This window comes from Halichoerus grypus, chromosome 15 (assembly GCF_964656455.1).
Source record: "Halichoerus grypus chromosome 15, mHalGry1.hap1.1, whole genome shotgun sequence".
Classification (NCBI taxonomy): Eukaryota; Metazoa; Chordata; class Mammalia; order Carnivora; family Phocidae; genus Halichoerus; species Halichoerus grypus.
In genome coordinates this window covers 59235636-59256649 of record NC_135726.1, presented here as the reverse complement: position 1 = coordinate 59256649, position 21014 = coordinate 59235636, and the positions used below count along the sequence as shown (strand labels likewise).

The 21014-nt window shown below is 48.5% G+C and overlaps 1 long non-coding RNA gene across 1 annotated transcript in view; it reads right to left on the bottom strand.

Annotated features, from left to right (window-relative positions):
* Positions 1–675: 675 nt before the first annotated feature.
* Positions 676–21014, bottom strand: part of LOC118535556 (uncharacterized) — a 156409-nt gene continuing 136070 nt past the window's right edge. The window contains exon 6 of the long non-coding RNA XR_013444127.1: positions 676–746. This is a non-coding gene — a long non-coding RNA (uncharacterized LOC118535556). The remainder of the gene's footprint in view (positions 747–21014) is intronic.

The window sequence follows — 21014 nt, the reverse complement described above, 5'->3', positions numbered from 1 at the left end:
ACGCTTGACCCTGTGATTCCGAGCCCCATGTTGGGTGTAGAGATTACTTAAAAATAAAATCTTTGAAAATAAGTAAATCAGGGGGAGCCTGGGTGGTTCAGCCAGTTAAGCTTCAGGCTCATGATTTCGGCTCAGGTCATGTTCTCGGGGTTGTGAGATGCAGCCCAGCCGTGGGGTCCATGCTGGGGCGTGAGATGCAGCCCAGCCGTGGGGTCCATGCTGGGGCGTGAGATGCAGCCCAGCCGTGGGGTCCATGCTGGGGCACGGGGCCTATCTAAGATTCTCTCTCCCTCTAAACCGCCCCCTCCCCCACCCCGTGTTCTCGCTTGCTCTCTCTAAACAAATAAAAATACATAAATAAATCAACCTATTTAAAGAAAAATTGTTAATACGGAAAACTCTATAATGGCGATCCTGGAGTGTCTAACTGGTGGGGGTTCTTGTTTTAACCCGGGAAGAAAGCCTTAAAAAGGCACCCCCACCCCCGGCTAATTTCCGCAGGGGACCGACCACTTTATTACTTGGCTTCCAGCACCATCTAGTGGTCGTGCGCAGCAACGGCCACAGAAGGTCACAGGCCCAGGCTCGCAGGTGCAAGGCGAGGTCGTACAACCGAAGGAGGCCTTCCGTGTCGCCGGAGCGCAGAACCATCGTTCCCTCCCGGGCCGCACATACCTTAAGGCTTCGCACAACGCACACGTCCCGACGGGCTCTTAACTCCATATGCTGATGGGTTTGACATGTCCCTGCAACATGAAATAAATCTTTATTAGAAAAAAGAGGAAGAAGCAAAACAAACAAAACAAAACAAACAAAAAGAGAGAGAGACGGAAATCTTGATTATTTAGAGCAGGGACTCTCCAGGTAAGATTCCCAGACCTCCCAAACCAGAAACCCTAGAGGTAGGGCCCAGCACGGTTTACACAAGCCCCCATTCACGCCTTCCCCTACCACCCCGGTGGGATTGTGATGCAGGCTCAAGTCCGAGTTCAACCATTCAGAGCAGTGGTTCTCAAGCAGGTGATTTTTTATTTTATTTTATTTTAGATTTTATTTATTTGAGAGAGCACAAATAGGGGGAGAGACGGGGGCGGGGGAGGGAGAATCAGGCTGCCCGCTGAGCAGGGAGCCCCACGTGGGGCTCCATCCCAGGACCCCGGGATCATGACGTGAGCCGAAGGCAGGCGCTTAACCGACTGAGCCACCCAGGTGCCCCTACTATTATTTTTTTTAAGTAATCCCTACACCCAACCTGGAGCTCCAACTTACAGCCCCGAGACCGAGTCACATGCTCCACTGACTGAGCCAGCCAAGTGCCCCAAATTACAGTAATTTTTTTCAGATTTATCATTTAAAAAAATCAAGGGCACCCCATAACCACAATTTAGGGGAATGCAGGTAAATGATGGGGAGGAAGCCAAGGTGGTAACATCCACATCCGTGCAAACTCAGGATTGACCCTTAAAGGGACCAAAGAATGTGCCTCTGTTTTCCTTGCCCGTAAAATGCCAAGTATGATGGTGTCTGCCTGGTAGAAAACATAAGTGAGCAAGATGATTTGTGATTGTGATAAATGCCCGGGAGAATAGGTAGCAATGCAGTAAGAGAGGGAGTGCCTGGGCGAGGTTACTCTATGTGGGGTATTCCTGGAAGGCTCCTCTGAGGAGGTGATGTTTGTGCGGAGGCCTGAGTGATGAAAGGGAATAAGGTCTGTGAAAACCCCGGGCAAGCACCTGAGTCATGGAAGAGTGACCCTATCCCGAGCTATAGGAGTAAATTCGGTGGGTCTAATTCACTCGTGGAGGTCCCGTTCTCCTTGCTGATGATTGCGTTAGGGCTGGTTAGGTGACAGAGATCTGGGCAGTGGGACGTGAGACGGTGTCTGCTGAGAGGTCTCTGGAGGACGTTCTCCTCACTCCTAAAATGGTGACACTAGAAATGTTTCCCTTTGAGACTCCGGGTGTTTCTGCAGCTGGAGAGGGGTCTTGAGACCACAGCTGCCATTGTGCTCCCTGCCTGAGCATGAAGATCTGAGGTCTGTGGGATGCTTGCAGTTCACAGAGAAGATCACATTTCTCAGACCCCTGCATCCGCTCCTTCTGGGGCTTTCTGCTACAAAGAGAGAGACAGAGGGAGAGAGACAGAGCATATGAGGAGGCAGAAGATAGTTCCTGGGTTTTTTCCTTTCCCCCTTGGGCTGAGGAGCGTTGGTGGAGGGGAAAGAGAAAATAAAGAGAAAATCAGAAAGAGAAAAATAATTTGAATAAAGAAACGGGGGGGCAGGGCGGGGGATGCGCTAATTTGACCTCATCCACACACATTGAGGCATCTCAGCCTCTGTGCACGCCTGCAAAAAATGACTACGTGTGTATCACAGTATATCAGATTCATTTTAATCATTTCAGAGAATCACCACCAGAATAATATTATCCATTTCCTTCATGAATATTTATTTTGTTTTTATTTTTTTTTTTTTATTTTTTATTTATTTTTTTTTTTTAAAGATTTTATTTATTTATTTGAGAGAGAGAGAATGAGAGAGAGCAAGTACATGAGAGGGGGGAGGGTCAGAGGGAGAAGCAGACTCCCTGCTGAGCAGGGAGCCCGATGCGGGACTCGATCCAGGGACTCCAGGATCATGACCTGAGCCGAAGGCAGTCGCCTAACCAACTGAGCCACCCAGGCGCCCTTTATTTTGTTTTTAAAATTGGTGGTTTTATTTGAGTAACTGTGTGTGTGTCGTGAGAAAGCATAAACCCTACTCTCTGAGGAATTTCAAGTACGCAATACAGTATTGTTAACTACAGTAATTATAGGGGCCAAGGGCAGGCTGCCCCCAAATGTGCCATTTTGGCATATTGATTATTTTAAATTAAAAGTCTCTTAAGAAACAGCCAGTGCAAAAAACAAAGACAAACAAAACCCCCCACAAAACCTAAAGCACTCTGAGCCCCCCTCTGGCTCCAGAAAACAGGAAATAAATCTCTCACGTCAAAGGGACCCTCCCTGTACCAGGAGGTAGAGAGATGTCCTTATCACCAGAGCTGGCAGATTTAGAGCCAGAAGTCCGTATAAACAACCCCTATCACTCTCCACTAATTTACTACCCTCGGCCCAAATTCTGTTTAGAATTCTTCACTAATTGAAGCTCCCAAATAAACATTTGTTTCTCCTGTCAATTCCTCACAGATTTATTGTCACTTTGTCTAAAAAGTATGAAAACTGCTTCTCTTGGTCATTTCTTGGCATCTCAGTTTCGTTACTGGGCCTCCTCCGTGTGCACATAATTAAACGTTGGTTCTGTTTTGTTTTGTTTTTTTTCCTCCTGTCAGTCTGGCTCATGTTAATTTAATTCTTAAACCAGCTGGAAGGAGCTTGAAAGGTAGAAAAAACTTTCCTGCCCAGTATCACCACGCTGTCCTTTAGCTCCCCAGAACTTATTCGTCTTATGGGACCAACGTCCCATTTCCCCCACCTGCCTGCCCCTGGTAACCACCCTGCTGCTCTGTTTCTGTGAATTTGACTCTCTCTTCTTCTTCTTTTTTTTTTTTTCTTTTAAAGATTCCCCATAAGTGAGATCATGTGGTATTTGTCTTTCTCTGCCTGACGTATCTCAGCATGACGCCCTCAAGATCCACCCACGTTGTTGCAAATGGCAGGACTTCTCTCTTTCTCGTGGCTGAGTAATATCCCAGCACATACTTTATTTTCAGTCATATAAATAATTATACTTTCAGCCCCTGGCACTTTCAGCCGTGCTGACTAGAACATGGGATTTCTTTAGGCATCCGCAGAAGGCCACAAAGCCATTCTATTTTGTGTGTGTGTGGTGGTGTAAGGACTCTTAAGTTTCTGTTTTAATTTGGGCAAAAACGCACCTGATAGACTTCTTGGGGCCACTGGAGGCTCAAGCCCTTGCTCAGCCCTTCCTTTCCCAGCCACGCTGGTCTGGTGTCTGCAACGGGCAGAGGGAGAGGGAGAGGCAGGCTCCCTCCATGCGGGACTCCAGGATCATGACCTGAGCCGAAGGCAGCCGTTTAACCGACTCTGTGCCCCAAATTCATCTGTTGAAATCTAACCCACATGTGATGGCACGAGGAGGAGGTGGGCCTTTGGGAGGTGGCGCCCTCATGCCGGGACCAGTGCCCTCGTTAAGGGGACCCCAGAGCACTCCCTCACCCCTTCCCCCGCAGGAGGACACAGAGAAGACAGTCTGTGAACCAGACACCAGATCTGCCGGTGCCTTGAGCTCCGACATCCAGCCTCCAGACGGCAAGAAAGAAACCGCCCGGTCTGTGGCATCCTGTGACAACAGCCTAGCTACGCGGACCCCCCTCTCCCCTCTTCCCGTCACAGGGACCCCACCTGTGTGAGGACAGAGGCTGCTCAAGCTGTTGCCATAGAAACAGAGGCGGGAGGTGCCTCGGGGGTCCCTCGGGGCTGGAGGGGCTGGAGGAAGCGCTGGTGCCCAGAGACCGCAGCTCTCCCAGTCTTCGCAGTCAGGCTGTGTGTGGGATCCAAGTCACAGCCCGGCCGCACAATCAAGAATACTGAAACTTGGCATGTGATCTTTCCTCTCCAAGCCCCAGGCTCCTCTTCCAGAACACGAATCATAACCATTCTTGGACCATAGGGTTGGCGTGAGCATAAAGCAAATCATCCTATAAAATGCTTGGCACCAGATCTGATTCCTTTTAGCCTGTTTCTCAAAGTGGGGCCCAGAGACCACGTGCCTCGGAGCACCTGGCTGGAGGGACTTGTTAAAAATGTGGGATCCTGGGGTCCCTGAAACTAAGGAAGCAGAACCTTTCGACTTCAGTTCACTCTCTACAATATCACCTGCTTCATTTTCTTCAGAGCCTGCACGTGTCCATATCCAAAATGATTTTTAAAAGTGGGTTCATCTGCTAATGATCTGTCCTCCTGCCCTATAGTGTGAGCCCCCTCTGGGCTACGACACAGCCAACCTTGTTCCCAGGGTGTCCCCGACCTAGAGCGGGTCTTGGGGAGGAGCAAATCTTCAATGTATTTTTTTTTTTTAAGATTTTATTTATTTATTTTTGCAAGAGCGAGAGAGTGCGCAAGAGCAAGAGAGAAAGAGCATGAGCAGGCGGGAGGGGTAGAGGGAGAAGTAGGCTCCCCGCTGAGCAGGGAGCCCCATGCAGGTCTCGATCCCAGGACCCTGAGATCATGAGCTGAGCCAAAGGCAGACACTTAACCGACTGAGCCACCCAGGCGCCCTCTTAATGTATTCTTGTTGAAAGGATAACAGTGCCAAACACCTATTTTGAGCAGCTCCTGGGTGGCTCAATTGGTTAAGCGTCCTACTCTTGGTTTCAGTTCAAGTCATGATCTCAGGTCTTGAGATCAAGCCCCACGTGGGGCTCTGTGCATCGTACGGGGTCTATTTGAGATTCTTTCCCCCTCCCTCTCCCTCTGCTCCTCCCCCTGCTCATGCTCCCTCTTTCTAAAATAAATAAATACATAAATAAAATCTCTAAAAACAAAAAACCCATTTTGAGAAAGGGCAGATCTCTGGAATGCCAAAGTCAAAGGGGGGGGGGGCTGGAAAGGTTGGAGAACTGCAGCAGAGCAAAGAGAAAGGCAGCCTCAGCTGGGATGGAGCTCTCCAGTGAGAGAATGCCTCCATGCAAACCTGAAGAGGGGCCACTCATCTGTGGGGTGAGCTCACAGATTCTCAGTTACTTCTGAGGGACAGGGCAGGAACTCCATCTCAGAAGGCCCAGGTTGGCAGCGCTTGGACTAACTGCCTCCTCCCCACCCCTTGATTCAGTTCCTTTGGGTTAAGAAGTTGCATATGGATGCAAAAAAGCTCACCAGTGATTGAGGTCAATTGTCAAAAGATGGCGCTGCTAGAATATTGTCTAAAACTTCCTCATTTGGGGAAAAGAGTGTCCCACTGATCTGGAAAATGAAGAATGTTGTTGCTCCAGACTTATTTCAATCCATTGTTTTTCAAAGAGGGAACTACCTCCCCAGAGGGGCAAGAGGTGAATTTCGAGAAGGGGAAGGCAAGGGAGCAAATTCCACCAATGCCCATGTGGGGTGGTGCGAACCCAGCAACAGGGCTCGGGAGCAAGGGCTCTCAGAGCTGGGTTTACAACTGTCTCCACCACATCGTGATGTGTGTCCTTGCCCAGATGCCCGACTGCCCCTGAGCTTCAGTTTCATCATTGATAATTTCATTCAAAAACTATTTGTCAAGCCAGTCACTGCCAGGCAGAATTTCTGTCCTCAGAGAGTGTATGTTAAAATGGGGCGACAGACGATGAATATGATGACGAGGGTGTTAATGTCGAATGCTAAGGAGTGTCCAGGAAGACACCTGGAGTTGAATACAATGGTTCATTTTTGAAATGCAGGAGAAGGCACAGTAGAAACTGGGTAAGAGGGTGTTGGGAACAACCTATCCTAGAATTTGGATTTGCTTTAGGGGATTCTGAGGAAGAGTCTAAGGAAGGGAGGCTTTGTTCTAGATTGGATGTGACGGTCAGAAATGGAGGGTGATGCTATGACTGAGTATCTTTCTGTGTCTTGGGCAATGTTCATGTCTGGGTTCAGACATGATTACGGAGCGGGTGTGTTTTGTCCTGATCCGTCATGATTAGAGAGTGGCCTCTTCCAAGGTCGATGTTCTGGAGGACAATTGTTGAGGGCTGATGTGTAACAGAACACGACGGCTAGGCTTCCCGTTCTCATGACGTGCCAGGCCATCTCCTCCTGGAGATCAGGGGCTGCTTTTCTCTTCCTCAGGAGCAATTAATGCAAAGCAGAGAAGGGGGAGATGGAACGCGGGGTGGGGGTGACACTTCCAGTAGGGGGTCTAGAGAAGACATCCCGAGGAGGTGAGTGAAGACATGTCGCCATGTTGTTTTCCCGATAGAAGAACAGGAGTAGAGGCGTGGAGTCACGCCTGCCCTGCTGGAGGTCTGTGTGGCTGAAGAGAGGCCAGAGTAAAGACAGCTGATGTGGGAAAGCAAAGAACACAGAGGTCTCAGCCTTCAGCGTAGCAACCTTTACCCTGAGCAAGATGGGAACCATGGGAGGACTTTAAACAGGAAGGACAGCCTCCAATTTACATTTAGGATAATTAGGATTATGAAGCCATGTTGAGACTAGACTCGGTGCAAGGATAGAGGCTGGGAGAACGGCTTGGGCGTGGTGGGCTCTTGCAGTCATTCCGTGGAGAGCTGTTGGTGGCATGGACCAGGGCAGTTGTTGAATTTTTGGATACAGTTTTGAATGAGGATCGGCCCTGATCTTCTGATTGGCTATGAGATATGAGAGGAGTCAAGGATCCTCCCGGGTTCTGGGGCCTGGGCAACTGGAGGAATGAAATGCCTTCATGGGAAGCAGCTGGCTGGGTGGGTGAGGATGGATGTCAGTGGCCTAGATTGGGATTTGTTATTCTGAGATGCCTTTTGGACCTCCAATAGTGGGATGTCAAAAATGCCCGTAGATATATGGGTCTGGGATAAGGTTGCCAGATGCAATGCAGGATGCCCACTTAAGTTTGAATTTCAGATAAACAACAAATAACTGTTTCATGTGTGTCTCAAAGAAAAGACCTACTTACACTTAAAAACAATTATTAGTGGAGCGCCTGGCTGGCTCAGTCAGTAGAGCAGGAGACTCTTGATCTTGGGGTCGGGAGCTCAAGCCCCTTGTTGGGCCTAGAGCTTACTTTAAAAATAAACAAATAAATAATAAATAAATAAATAAATAAATAAATAAATAAAATAAAATAAAAACAATTATTAGTTTTGCAGGGGGAACAGAGAAATCTCCCATATAGAAAAAAGTCCCAAATACTTTATGTTGATTGTCTGCCCTCAAGTAGGTGGAGCAGAACTCTTTACTCTTTTTTTTTTTAAGATTTTATTTATTTATTTGACAGAGAGAGAGGGAACACAAGCAGGGGGAGTGGGAGAGGGAGAAGCAGGCTTCCTGCAGAGCAGGGAGCCCGATGCGGGGCTCGATCCCAGGACCCTGGGATCATGACCTGAGCCGAAGGCAGACGCTTAACGACTGAGCCACCCAGGCGCCCAACTCTTTACTCTTTAGGTGTGGACCGTACCTGGTAATTTCCTTCTAAAGAGGAAGTATGGAAAGGGAGAGAAAAGAGTAACTTCATGGGAAAGAAACTTGACAAACACTACCTCATCCAGGTAGCCAAGCCATGAGCCTCATCAACAGTATGTACTCTTGATATGGTGTCATAAAAAATGGCACTTTCCTCTCTGGGGTTTTCTTCCCCAAAACCCATAACCCTAGTCCAATCATGAGAAAAACATCAAATAGTCCCAGTTGAGGGACTTTCTACAAAATACCTTTCCAGTCCTCAAAACTGTCAAGGTCATCAAATACAGGGAAAGTTTAAGAAGCTTCCACAGCCAAAGGGAGCCTGAGGAGACATGAGAATCACAAATGTGGTGAGGCGCTGGGTGGCCCAGTCCGTTGGGCCTCTTGGTCTAGGCTCAGGTCTGGATCTCAGGCTCCTGGGATGGAGTCCCACACTGGGTTCCTTGCTCAGTGGGGAACTTGCTTCTCCCTCACCTGCCTCTCCCCCTGCTTGTGCTCTCTCCCTGGAAAATAAATAAAATCTTAAAAAAAAAAAAAAATAGGTGGATAGATCTTTAAAAAATAAATAAATAAAAATAAACCCCTTTAAAAATGTGATGCCATGTCCTGGCTGGGATCCCAGAACAGTTAAAGAACATTAGGTAAAAATGAAGGAAATCTGAATAAAGGTATGGACTTCAGTTAAACAACAATGTCTTGATAGTTCATTAATTGTGACAAACCTTGCTAATGTAAGTTGCGAATAATAGAGGAAACCAGGTGCAGGGTCTAGGGGATATCTCCGTATACCTTTGCAACTTTTCTCCAAATCTAAATCTCTTCTAAAGCAAAACTGTTATTAAAAATCACTTGTTTGTCTGAAATTCATATTAAACCGGGCGTCCAGTATTTTTATTTGCGGACTCTGACAACCCCGCGCTGGGCTCTCTAACCCAGATATGCATTCTGGCGCCATCGGCATGTTTGTGATAAAAGCCAGAACCTGCAAGAAATCACCAGGGGAGTGAGCGTGATGAAGGAGCATGGCGTGGGGCGGGGGGTGGAGACACCACCAGGGGGGTGTTCGGGGTGTTCGCTTTGGGGGCAAAATGGTTGGTGGCACTCACACTCTGTGACTGCTATGTCTCTCCGTGCCTCAGTTTCCTTGTTTGTTAGAGTGGAGATTAGACTCGCGCGTGCCCGCCCCTGGGGCTCCTTGGGAGGGGAAGGGAGTTGACTTGGATAAAGCGTTTGTCGTCGCATCGGGTGTAGATCCCAAACCCTGGGAGTTAACTTCCACCTGAATTTATCAATCCAGTCTTCCTTATGGATATGCCTCTACCCATGCCCATGTAGACAGGTACTCAGGGAAATATAAAATATATGTCGACATTTAAAAAAAGAGGGTACACGTTAGGTTAACACGAAACGTTCCATTCTTTCTGTGTTGGGGAAATTGATTCCACAAGAGCGCCATTGAGCACTTACTGCGTGCCAGACACTATGGTAAACACTTCTAGATAAATAAAGCCCGCAGATTATAAAATTCAATGTTGTCAGTTCCTAAAATTTGGATGAAGACTGGTGGAGGATCAAATCCAGGGGTAATTTGCTAAACAAGTGGGTATTCAGACACATGTGATTTTAAACAGATGTCTCCAGAATGCTGTCCACACTGTTTTGTGTCTAAGAGAAACCTTCCCCATCCTTGATTACACGGGATGCATATAATTCTTGGAGTCCAGCCTGGCCTTTAGCTCAGTGGAAAATTCTATTGATGATTGTCATCTGGCGGTGGGAGAGATGGTAAACTCCTCCCTGAGCATGAGCTCTCAGTGCTTTTATTCTTCTCACATTGTCTCTCACTAAGGTCCCTCCGATTCTCTCCCCGTTCCCACTGCCCCCAGTCTCCCCACACCCTCGGATGACGAGAGTAGCTACCTCCATCTCTCCCTCCTGTGTTTCAGGCTGGCCTGCCTTGGCCAGAGACACTGCGATCCACCAAGTTCTTCAGGATGAAGCCCCAGAAGAAATACCCCATTTGCGCCCTTCTCTGGGATCCCTGCGGCCAACCCACTGCAAGTCCCACTGAGTCAGCGTCGTCATCCCCCAATGCCTGTGAACTTCTCTAATGTACTGTGCATGTGTTTCTTGTCCCTAGACCGGATCGCCTCAGGCCTGGGAACCAGGCTGGCGCCTTGCTTCGGGCCTCCCAACTGGGCCACTTTGGCATCAATCAGTCTTTTCTGGTCCCCTCGAGACCATTCATTTGGGCATCATCCTATTGCTGTGGCAACAGAAATCTATATTTTTGCCCTGTCCGAGGTGTCCTTAGAGTGGAAAATGTCAGGCCTATCTCATCATACACAGACACGTAAAAGTTCTAAACAAATTTTGCCACACGATACCCAACAATATATAAAAGGATAACACATCATGACCTGGCTGACTTCTCAGAAATGAAAGAAAGAGGAAGGAGTTTGATACATCCATCATCGTCTCTTGGAATCACCCACACGGAGCCTGCAGCTCTGCTTCTGGGGAGTCCTGCTGTCGTAGACCACGCAGGCTGTTATATTGGAATACCACCCGGCGGGTGGCTTATGAACAACAGAAATTTCTTTCTCACAGTCTGAGGCTGGAAGTCCAAGATCAAGGTGCCGGCAGATTTGGTGTCTGGTGAGGGCCCGCGTCCTGGTTCACAGATGGCAATCTTCCTGCTATCACCTCACGTGACAGAAGGGGGCAAGGAGGCTCTCTGGGAGCTCTCTGGTTTTTCTCTTGAGGTATAAAGGACATATAACGTTTTATTACTTTCAGATGTACAACGTAAGGATTTGATATTTTTGTGTATTGTGAAGTGATCACCACAGTACGTCTGGCTAACATCTGTCACCACACACACTCACGATTTTTCTTTTCTTGTGATGAGAACGTTTAAGATCTACTCTTTTAGCGAGTCCCCTCCCTCCTTAGGAGCTTTGTGCTATCACTTTGCTATCGCTCAATAAACCCTGCTTGGCGTCTGGGTGGCTCAGTCGGTGAAGCGTCTGCCTTCGGCTCAGGTCTTGATCCCAGGGTCCTGGGATGGAGCCCCGTGTCGGGCTCTCTGCTCAGCGGGGAGCCTGCTTCTCCCTCTCCCTCTGCCTGCCACTCTGCATGCTTGTGCTTTCTCTCTCTGTGTCTGTCAAATAAATAAATAAAATCCTAAGAAAAAAAATCTACTCTTTCAGCAACTTTCAAATATGCAATGTGGTATTATTAACTATAGTCACCATGTGGGGCCTCTTATCAGGGCACCGATCCCATTCATGAGGGCTCCTCACAACCTAATTACCTCCCAAATGCTCCACCTCCAAACTGGGGATTAGCTTTCAACATACGAATTTTGGACGGATACAGCATCCAGTCTATCCCATCAACCTAGGACATCACCCATGTCCACCAGCTACCCCGTGCTTCCCCCATGCAGGAAGAGAGATAGCCTATACATAGACGTCTTTTTATATATTATTATATTACGTTTTATATATTATTTATGACATATGTTTTACGTATTGCAATATAATATATTGTATTGCATTATACATATATATGTTCCTTTCCCCCTTTTTTCCACAACGGTAGCCACCCTTCCATTATTACACAACTTGCTTTCACTTCACTGTGCATTTTGCTCTTTCAGTCCCTAAAGGACATCCTTAGAATTCTACACAGCTGAATAGAATCCCATTGAATGCGTTCATTAGAATTTAGCCAGCCCCTTCTTGAAGAATATTGAGTTTGTTTCCAATAGTGTGTTATTACAAGCTATGGTACAATAAAAACTGGAGTTGGTAGAAATTGAAGTTTGTGTGTGGCCAAGCGGAGGGTTGCCAGCAGGAATAATTAACGTGCTTCAGGGTCTCTGGCCGGCTCGGACTCCCTCATACTCTGTGTATTTCAGAACATTTCTCTGCAGGGCTGTTTGCCATAATCTCTGAACTCTTCATTCTCTGTCCATTCTGCTTAGGATCATGAAAATAAACACTTAAAGTTTATTCTCCCCTCTACGCTGCCATCATTTACTTAGGACCATGATATTTTAGGGCCCGAATGGCCGGGCTTCTGAAAAAAAAACAACTGGTGAAAATGTTCATAATCATTAGAAGAAAACACTAGCAGTTTACACAGTGCCGTGGACAAGAACAAGCAAACATTTGCTCAAGCAGATGTTCAACCCTTTGTCCCTCATGCCATCTACTTCCCTTCTTGAGGCGCGAATTTATGGAGAATTTCTCCAGGCCATCCAAAGTGCCACTGGGAAGCCCCTGTCCCGAGAATTCGAATTCTGATTCATAACAGCAACGTCTCGAAATTAATAGCAATTCCTGAATGCCCTGCCAAAAACAATCTCCACTTGCAACACCCGTCCCCCTCCCCGCCCCGATCTTGAAAGTAACGTAATTTGGGTTATGAGCCGTAGCTGGTTCTTCGGTTTTGTTCAAGTTACTGGTAGTTTCTTGGAGCAGTTGGGTGCGAACGGGTGCCAGAAAACAGAGGCCTGACATCTTCTGAAATGAGGATAAATGGAACCCTCACACTTGTGTTTCTCGGGGAGAAAGATCCTTGAAGCTTTTGCAGCCCTATTTTTCACTCCTTATAATAGGGTTTTTGTTTTTGGTTTTTTTTTTGCAATTATGTTCAAGTGCCCACAGTGCCCCAGGCACTCAATCAGCTTGTGTGGAAGGAAGAATGAGGTGCTGCCGAGGGGTGAGAATAGGTCCCCGGTACGTCCTTGGCATCTGCAGCAGCTGCTTCACGGTAAACCTGCGGTTTCTTTAAGAATCAGCAGCAACTCACTGGGCCAATTTTTTTTTCTCTTCTGCAAAAAAACCCATCCAAAGAGACTTTTTTTTTTCCCTCTCCAAAGAGACCTTTTAATGAGTACTAAAGGCTTAAGTGACCAGTAATGTGGGGTGGGGTAGGGATTGCAGGACTTAACCCGCCCCCAGCCGTACCACCCCCGGTCCAGGCTATTCTGACATCAACCACTTCTCATTCCGCTCAAGGGTGCTTAGCTGATGTTAGGCAGAGAGTGTTGCCATGGAAACCGCAGCTGGAGGGGAGGCAGGCAGGGGTGAGTGAGACGCAGTGCAGGACTTGGAGACTGGAATTTTCCAGGCCCACAAGACACACAATGTGTGGATGCAAAATCCCAGTCTCAGCACAGAGCGGGTGGTCAATAAATACCTGTATTTATTATTTGTGAACGAATGAAAATACAGGGTCTTTGGTAATGGATGTGACCTCTCTGAAGGCTCAGTTTGCCCTTTGCAAATGGGCATAATTATCATTCTTAGCTACTAGGATTGTGGGGGCGGGTGTTAAATCACTGCCTGCCTGCCCAAGCCTTACTACCCATGTTGCCTTGGGGATCACCTGGCTCAGAATCACCTGGCAGGTAAAGGTTTGTAGAAATGCAAATTCCTGGGCTCCTTTCCAGACTTCCTGAAGCAAAAGATCTTGTCCAAAGTATCCATCCACCTTCAAATGCATCACTCTTTCTCTCTTTACCCTATAGTTTTCCTTACAGCGGTCTTTAGATCTATGTCTTCCGATATGGTAGCCGCAAGCTTGTGGCTACTGAGTGCTTGAAATGTGGCTAGTCCCAATGGAGATATGTTGTACTTGTGAAATAAACTCCAGATTTTGAAAATCTAGTAAAAAAAAATTGATATCTCATTGATCGCTTTATTGCATTGGTGTTCTTGGTCTAAATGGTAATATTTTGCATATATTGGGTTAAATAAAACCTCTTAAGATTAGTAAAACCTCTTAAGATTGATTCCATTGGGACGCCTGGGTGGCTCAGTCGGTTAAGCGTCTGCCTTCGGCTCAGGTCACAACCCCAGGGTCCTGGGATTGAACCCTACATCGGGGGTCCCTGCTTGGCAGGGAGCCTGCTTCTCCCTCTCCCTCTGCCTGCTGATCCCCCTGCTTGTGTGCTCTCTCTCTCTCTCTGTGTCAAATAAATAAAATCTTGAAAAAAAGATTAATTCCATTGTTGTCTTTTTACCTTCTTAAATATGGCTCCTGGAAAAATTAAAATTACAGGCGTGGTGCGCATTTGAGGCTTGTATTGATTTCCATTGCAGTTTTAGAACCTGCTTTAGCGTGTGAAATAATCTTGCTAATTTATTTCTTACTCATTTGCTTTCTGCATCCCTGCATGAGGGTGAACATTCCAGGAAAGTAAAGACCTTATCTATCTTGTTTATCCTGTATTCCCAGACAATTAAATGCACATAGCTAGCCCCCAACATATATTTGCTTAATGGCTGCTTGAGATATCAAGTAGATATTTGGCAAGAGGGCAGATACTTGAAAGTCAGAAAGACATGGAGGAAAACTCTCGGTCACTGATCAGCTGGGGAATGGTAGCCTCCAACATAAGGAGCCTCTTTTCTTCTGTCATTCACAGATGTCATTCTTTCGGCTAACCCTGGATCTCCTCCAATCTGTTAACTTTCTTTTCCTGGAAACACTAGGGATAAGTACCTGTTGAATGAATGAATCAGCCAAGTAACTACTTAGTACTGGTAAGAACAAAGGCTGTTTGCATCTCGGGGCTGGTGGCTGCCACAGAACTGAAACCCGTGATTTCTACTCGTGTCTGCAAAGGCGCCAGCAGGTAGGCTTTTTTTTTTTTTCTTCCCCTTCTGCTAAGAAACCATTTTAAATGTGCCCATTTTAAATTGTGATGTGCCCCAAAGACGTGCCCAAAATCCCAGGTGGGGGTACCTCCGGCCTGGACCTCCCCCCAAGACCTCCCCCAGCGCCAGCTCAACTTTTCTAGAAAGTTACTCTGTTACTCTGCCCTGGTCCTTAAGAGAATTTGCAGAGGCTTCAATGATGCAGGCAGGCTCTGCCCGTCGCCATGGAAACTGCAGCCCGAGTGGCGATGGGGAGGAGGCTGGGAGACACTCCGAGAATGGAACTTTCTGCACTGTGTGAGGGTTAGAATCCCAGCCTGCCATACTAATGGTTCTCAGTAAATATTTGTGGGGGGATTGGATGAAAATATAAGGTCGTGGGAAAGTGACTTCACCTTTCTGGGACTCAGTTTTCTCTTCTAAAAGTGGGGAATGTTTCCCCTGGAGCCCCGGATCGTGGTGAGGGTTATAATCGGTGCTGTTTGTAAATTATGCAGCACCATGCCTGTCACGGGGCAGCCAGGATTTTTGAAAAGCGAGTTGCAGACTTCGCCTGCCTCAGAATATGTGTGTGTGTGGAGGGGACGGAGGGATGATGAAAAATGCAGAGTCCTGGGCCGCCCTCCCGACCAGCAAGAGCAGAAGAACCCTCCCGCTCACTGCCCTCTGTTCTACTCACTATTGGCTTTGTTTTATGCATGTCATCTCAGCGCCTCAAATTGGCTTCTTCATTTCTTATTTCCCCCAGCTTAGTGAGGTATGATTGACAAATAAGAACTGTATATGCATTTATGTCATTTTGATACATGTTTGGACACACATCTACATAGTGAAACAATAACTACAAGCAAGCTAATTCACACATCCATCACCTCACATGGTCACATGGTGGTGATTTCTGCGTGATTGTGTGTGTGTGTGTGTCTATGTGTGTGCGTGACTGTGTGTCTGTGTGTGTGTCTGTGTGTGTGCGTGACTGTGTGTCTCTGTGTGTGCGTGACTGTGTCTGTGTGCGTGACTGTGTGTGCGTGACTGCGTGTGTGTGTTGACTGTGTGTGTCTGTGTGTGTGTGCGTGACTGTGTGTGCGTGACTGTGTGTGCGTGACTGTGTGTGTGTCTGTGTGTGTGCATCTGTGTGTGTCTGTGTATGTGCGTGATTGTGTGTCTGTGGGTCTGTGTGCAAGTGTATGTGTGACTGCGTGACTGTGTCTGTGTGTGTGTGTCTGTGTGTCTGTGTATGTGTCTGTGTGTGTCTGTGTGCATGAATTTGTGTGTCTGTGTGCGTGACTGTGTGTGTGTGTGCATGATTGTGTGCGTGACTGTGTCTGTGTGTCTGTGTGTGCGTGACTGTGTGTGTGCGTGTGTGTATGTCTGTGTGTGCATGACTGCGTGTCTGTGTGTGCGTGACTGTGCGTGTCTGTGTGTGTGCGTGCGTGTGTGCGTGTGTGACTGTGTGTGTGTCTGTGTGTCTGTGTATGTGTCTGTGTGTGTCTGTGTGCATGAATTTGTGTGTCTGTGTGCGTGACTGTGTGTGTGTGTGCATGATTGTGTGCGTGACTGTGTGTGCGTGTGTGTACGTGACTGTGTGTGTGACTGTGCGTGACTGTGTGCGTGTGTCTGTGTGTGCGTGACTGTGTCTGTGTGTCTGTGTGTGCGTGACTGTGTGTGTGCGTGTGTGTATGTCTGTGTGTGCATGACTGCGTGTCTGTGTGTGCGTGACTGTGCGTGTCTGTGTGTGTGCGTGCGTGTGTGTGCGTGTGTGACTGTGTGTGTGTCTGTGTGTGTGCGTGTCTGTGTGTGCGTGACTGCGTGTCTGTGTGTGCGTGACTGTGCATGTGCATGTGTGTCTGTGTGTGTGTGCGTGACTGTGTGTGTGTGCGTGATTGTGTGTGTGTGCGCGTGTGTCTGTGTGTGCGTGACTGCATGTGCGTGACTGTGTGTGCGCGTGATTGTGTGTCTGTGGGTCTGTGTGCAAGTGTGTGTGTGACTGTGTGACTGTGTCTGTGTGTGTGTGCGTGTGTGCATGTGTGTGTGTGTGACTGTGCGTGGCTGTGTGTGTGCACGTGATTGTGTGTGTGTCTGTGTGTGAGTGACTGCGTGTCTGTGTGTGCGACTGTGTGCGTGTGTCTGTGTGTGTCTGTGTGTGTGCGTGACTGTGTGTGTCTGTGTGTGCGTGACTGTGTGCATGTGTGTGTGTGTGTGTGCGCGTGACGGTGTGTGCGTGTGTGCGTGACTGTGTGTGTGCATGTGTGTGTGTGTGTGTCTGTGTGTGCGTGACTGTGTCTGTGTGCGTGTCTGTGTGTGCATGTGTGTGTGTGTGTCTGTGTCCGTGTCTGTGTGTGCGTGACTGTGTGTCTGTGTGTGTGCGTGTGTGTGTGTGCGTGTGTGTGTGCGTAGCAAATGTTAAGGCTACAGTAGTTACGTTCACCAGAGTCCCCACGCTCTACGTTAGATCCCCACGACTGATTCTTCCCCCACAACTGAAACTGCACTCTTTGACCAACATCTCCCCATTTCCTGCACCCTTGTTTCTGTTTTGTTGTCCTTCCCTCGCTACCGACTAAGTTCCCTCCCGTGGGAACGGCGACTCTGCCTCTTTTGGTCTCCGGTACCCTCCGCCCATCCCAGGGCTCGGCGCGCAGTAGGTGCTTCATGTGTAAATGTTTATGAATCTATGGGAGCATCAGGGACTTGTTTGGAGGGACAGAAGTTTTCTGAAAGGCAGAATGACCTACGAGATGGGGGCGGTAGAGAAGATGCTTCTATGGAGGGGACACCATCAAGGAAGGCAGGCGGGCGAGGTGGGCAAGGTAGGCATGCAGGATTTGAGTCAGGAGAGCATCTCTGACCCTAGAATCAGGAGAAGGGAGTGGTGGAGTGGGGAGAGCAGCCCCTGGGGCATCACTATCAGGAGCAGTAGCTCCCTCCCAAGCTCGCAGCCACTTCTGAAGTCCACCCCCCGCCACCTTAAATGCTCATGAGGGCTGCCCAGGCCACAGAAGGGAGGAAAACAGATGTGGGCTGGTGCACAGTAACCAACTGGGAATACTCCCCTTTTCCGCAAAGATGCATCCTCCCCTCCCCCACTCACTAAAAAAAAAAAGAAGTGACCACTCTGCTCACCAGAATGGGGAAAAATAAGGAGATTGACAACATCAAGTGTTGGTGAGGATGTGGAGCAACGGAAACATTCGTACGCCGTTGGTGGGAGCATAAAATGGCACACCCACTGTGGAAAAGGGCTGACATTTTCTTAAAATAAGTGATCCTGTCCGTCTGGCCTCAGTGTTCTCAAGCATGCAGAGTAACATCTCCTGTGGGAAGGGAGCTCGCACCTCAAGCACAATACAAACCGGGCACCGATGGAGTCTGGACCCTGAGGACATCAGGGAGGGGTGGGGAGTGTGGTAAAGGGGAGAGAGTGCGTTTTTCTGAAGTGCGCAGGGGCTACCAGACACTGTTTAATGGCTTCCACGCATGAAATTGAACCCGGTGCTGTTCACGTCTTCTGAATGTTCAAGAGAAATCGGAAAACCGTGTTTTTAGGTTGAAATCTCTTCAGTGCTCATCCGTCATGGGCGGGCACGTAGACTGACACAACCTGTGTGGTGGGCCACTTGGCATTCTCCACGCCAAATCTGAATGCCTGAACCCCGTGATCCAGAAACTCCACCTCAAGGAATGTACTGCCCAGATGCGCTCACGCATGTGTGAAATAGCTCGTGTATCTGGGATTTGACGGCAGATTGTTTCTTATAACAAAGGGTTGGGCGCAACCTCAGTCTCCATGAGGAGGGGACGGGTTAAATAAGTCATGAAGCCTGATATCCGAAGTCGGATACTCCGAATCTATATGAAAAAGCAGTAAGTTGCTTAAGCACTGGTATGGGATGATCTCCGAGATTTATGTTTCATGTAATGGGTCCATGTAGCTCAGCAGGCACCAGTCTACTCACGCGATCCTTACGACAACCCCCGTTTCGGAGCTGAGGTGGCAGGCAGCTAAGTAGCTGGCCCAGAGTCTCACCGCCGCTGGCGGGTTAAGTGGGTTCCATCCACACTTTTAACCGCCATGCTATGCTGTCTTCACATTAAGTGGAAAATAGCAAGTCGAAGAAAAATGGGTGCACAAATTACTATTCTGTTAAAAAAAAAATAGGGGGCTGACGGTGCCATGTGCTTGGAATGATGCATTCAAGAACGTGTAATAGATGGGGCTTCCAGGGAGGGTACGGGTGGTCTGGGACGGGGAAGGAAGGTGGGATTTCCACCGTACATTTCCCACGAAATTATTACATTCACTGAGTTACGATGTAAGCACCACTTAAAATGTCCTACCGTTGGGGCGCCTGGGTGGCTCAGTCGTTAAGCGTCTGCCTTCAGCTCAGGTCATGATCCCAGGGTCCTGGGATCCCGCATCGGGCTCTCTGCTCCGCGGGAAGCCTGCTTCTCCCTCTCCCACTCCCCCTGCTTGTGTTCCCTCTCTCGCTCTCTCTCTGTCACATAAATAAATAAAAAAGAGGGAGAAAATGGAACTGAAAACAATATTGATGGCTTTGTCTTCCTGAGACTCTCCGGTGCCTGACGTCATGATACAGACCTACTTCCGTGTGGGCACCCCCACATCTAAGACGGAATAAGCATCAAGGAAGGAGGCACGTGGGTTTTTTCCTTCATCCCTAGAACAAAGCCTGGGGCTTAAAATAGGTGTAGAATTAGTGCATTAATAGAATCATCCAGGCTCATCATCTATTTAACCGAATAACTCTTTGTGAAATAAATTAGTGGTGTAATGAATGAATGAATGAATGAGTGAATGAGTTGGAGGACAGATAAGGTTTATACCACCGGCTCTTTCAGGGGCTTCGGGATTTCCAACACAGGCTGCAGAGACCTGTGCTGACCTGTTTTTCCCCTTCTGCAAAGACCCTGTCTGATGATGCATTTTAATTGCATAGAAGTCACGAGCAGACTGCTAATGGGGACCCCGGCCCCCGAAGGCTGACGCCCCTGCCCCCACCTTCCCAGCCTCAGGATCTGACATCAGCGCTGCCATGGAAACCTCAGCTAGGCTGGCAGGAGGAGGGGGCTGCGCGAGGTCCGGGCTCAGGAGTTAGCCTGTGGGCACGAGCACGTTCAAATCCCAGTCTGTAATCTAGGAGGGGCCCTGAGGGCTGTGGAGGGGTCACTGAGAGGGGCCGCGGGCAGGTGGCTTCCCCCCCAGCCTGCACCCCCTTGCACTCTGCAGAGGAGCCTTGTGTTTGAGGCCGGTGGAGACTAGTTCAGGTGGCCCCAGCCTGGCAGGTCCTGGCAAGTGTTTCTCAGGGGGACCCCGCGCCTGCCTCTGCAGCTTCACCACCAAGGGAGGTTTGCCCCACGTGCGGACCCGAGGCTCCACCTTAGAAAGACACTTCCTAGAATCTCCCACTGACCTCACCCCAATCACTTTTCTCTCTCACGTCTCCAAATAACCTTCAGCTGCCGTCTTATTTTTTTGTTTGCTCCTACTGTGTGTTGTCCCTCTCTCCTGTTCAGGAGAAGTGCGTCCCTGCGAGTGGAGCCCTGTCTGTCTGAGTTACCTCCGGACTCCCCACCTTTGGGAGCACTTGGCACATAGTAGGCCTACAGTACGGGTAAGACCTAGGTGGTGGACAGATGCATGAATTTGTGACTCCGTGTCACACCACACTCTCATGGGGGTGATTGGACTGGAGCATATTTTCTGGATTCTTCTGGCCTCCCAGGGAGGTATAAGTTATAATCCTGGCTCTCACCTCCTTTTTTTTTTTTTTTTTTTAAGATTTTATTTATTCATTTGACACAGAGAGAGAGAGAGACAGAGACAGAGAGACAGAGAGAGCACAAGCAGGGGGAAGAGCAGAGGGAGAGGGAAAAGAAGACTCCCGGCTGAGCAGGGAGCCCCAACGTGGGACTCCATCCCAGGACCCTGGGATCATGACCTGAGCCGAAGGCAGTCGCTTAACCGACTGAGCCACCCAGGCGCCCTCAAACCATAGCAATTTAATCCAAAAATCCAAAAAATTACATAATCATGTGTGATCAGTATAAGACATTGTTAACGAGACATTTCACCCTCTTTCCCTCACACGTAATCTTTGAGGTCCAGTGTGTGTTTCACACTTCATGGTCCACGTCACTCTGCTCTGGCCACATCTCCAGGGCTCTGCAGTCACTTTGGCCCGGTGTCTGCCCAGGGACAGGCCGTTATTACGTGCT